Raw genomic sequence first — 2,283 nt, 5'->3', positions numbered from 1 at the left:
GAATGATTGTTAGGCCTCTTTGTTATAGAGGCTGAACCTTATCCTTACTAAGCACAGGGAAGAAGAGCATGGCAGAACCAAAGACTTTCCAGGCTAATTCAGCAGCCCAGCCAACAGGCCTGCATGGCTGCCACAGAACATCGCTGGGATTGCATCCCAAGGGGAAGCCTGGGAAGGAAGCAGTATCCTGTATTGGCTAAGACTGAATCAGACAGGCCTTGGTCTTAATTTTGGCTGGAATATTTATTAGTGTTGTGAATTTTGGGTACTTTCACTAACAAATCGAGTCTCAGTTTCCTCTTCTGTAAAATGGGGATGATAGCGGTAGTTACTCACAGAGCTATGTGAGAATTTTATGAGACAGTGTAGATCAAAGGCTCACAAATGTTTACTGTTATTAATGGGATCAGCTAATAGACCTGATTTTTCCTACCCTCTCTCTCCAGGAAGGAGGTTAATGTCTTGAGTTTTCCACAAAGTCATAAATATTCAGTGCAAATAAATTACAAGTTCCTAAGGCCTTCAGCACACCTAATATTTCTTAGTCACCTACTATGGGCCAGGCACTAGGAGAGGGGCCAGGGGACAGAGAGACCCTTGTGGAAATTAATTTATGCATTGCTCCTCAGAAAGCATTAACCTTCTCCAGGCCTACAGGTTGGAGTCCAGTCACCTACTGAATGCCAATCTACCTCAGCTTGGAAAGAAATCCCAACCCTTCTTCCCACCTCCTGATGAGGTGCCTCAGCCCCACCCCAGACAAGTGAAATCATAATCTCTGGGGCCTGGGTACCGAGAGTTTTATTTTTATTATATTTATTATATTTATTTATTATTATTTTTGAGACAGAGTCTCGCTCCGTCGCCCAGGCTGGAGTGCAGTGGTGTGATCTCGGCTCACTGAAACCTCCGCCTCCTGGGTTCAAGTGATTCTTCTGCCTCGGCCTCCTGCGTAGCTGGGACTACAGGTGCACGCCACCATACCCAGCTACTTTTTGTATTTTTAGTAGAGACGGGGTTTCACCATATTGGCCAGGCTGGTCTCAAACTCCTGACCTCATGATACGCCCACCTTGGCCTCCCAAAGTGTTGGGATTATAGGCATGAGCCACGGCGCTTGGCCACCAATATTTTTAAATAGCATCTAAGTGTTTCCCATGAATAGGTGAAGTTCAGTCTGAACACTGCTCCTCCTCAGTCACCCCACATCACTCCAAGTGCAAGTTTCCTTCCTTCCTTCCTTCCTTTTTTTTTTTTTTTCTGAGATGGAATCTCACCTGTTGCCCAGGCTGGAGTGCAGTGGTGCAATTTCGTCTCACTGCAACCTCTGCTTCCTGGATTCAACCAATTCTTCTGCCTCAGCCTCCCAAGTAGCTGGGATTACAGGTGTGCACAAACATGCCCAGCTAATTTTGTATTTTTAGTACAGATGGAGTTTCACTATGTTGGCCAGGCTGGTCTCGAACTCCTGACCTCAGGTGATCCACTCGCCTCAGCCTCCCAAAGTGCTGGGATTACAGGTGTGAGCCACTGCACCCAACCAAGTTTCTTAAACAAGGTCCCACCTTGGCATTCCCTTGGCAAAATCTTCCAGGGCTGTCACTGCCTAGAGGCTGAAGCCCAGACTCTGCATGACGCTCCCAGCCTTTCAAAGTTTGGATCCAGCCTCCTCTCATTAATGACACTAATGGCTAAGATTGGTGGAGCAGTTCATACGACCCAGGCACTCTATTGAGAGCTTTACATGTGTTATGTCATTCAATTACCACCCAACCTTAGGATACGATGTCTTAGTTCAGTTTCCTCATCTGTAAAATGGGATTCCAAGAAAAGCATTGGCTACAGTGTCTGGTACACGGTTATCACTCAACCAATAGTAACCATTGCTGCATCTTCTCTGATTTACTGATGAGAAAGTTGAGGATAAGGGAGGTTCAGTAACTTGCCCAAGACTACATACAACTCATTAATAAAGAAGTCTAGCTTCAGTGCCCAGGGTAGCCCACCTCTCACCCTGTCACTGAGGGCCCGTGCTCAACTCAGAGCCAACATCTACAGCTTTTCTTGATGAGGTCTCCAGGTCTTTGCGCACAGAATAGTTCCCTTCCTCCTCCTCCTGGAAAGCTTCCTCCTAGAGCCACCTACCCCCTTGACACCCTGGGCAGGGTCACATACCCCAACTCTGTTCCCTTCAGCCTTCCCAACAAACCTCCATACTCTCATCTCACCAAACTATCATCTTGATGGAGGGTGTGCCCCCCACTCAAAGTGACTGTGTCCTTC

Source organism: Macaca fascicularis, chromosome 1, assembly GCF_037993035.2.
Source record: "Macaca fascicularis isolate 582-1 chromosome 1, T2T-MFA8v1.1".
Taxonomy (NCBI): Eukaryota; Metazoa; Chordata; class Mammalia; order Primates; family Cercopithecidae; genus Macaca; species Macaca fascicularis.
Note: the sequence above shows the minus strand (reverse complement) of the source record.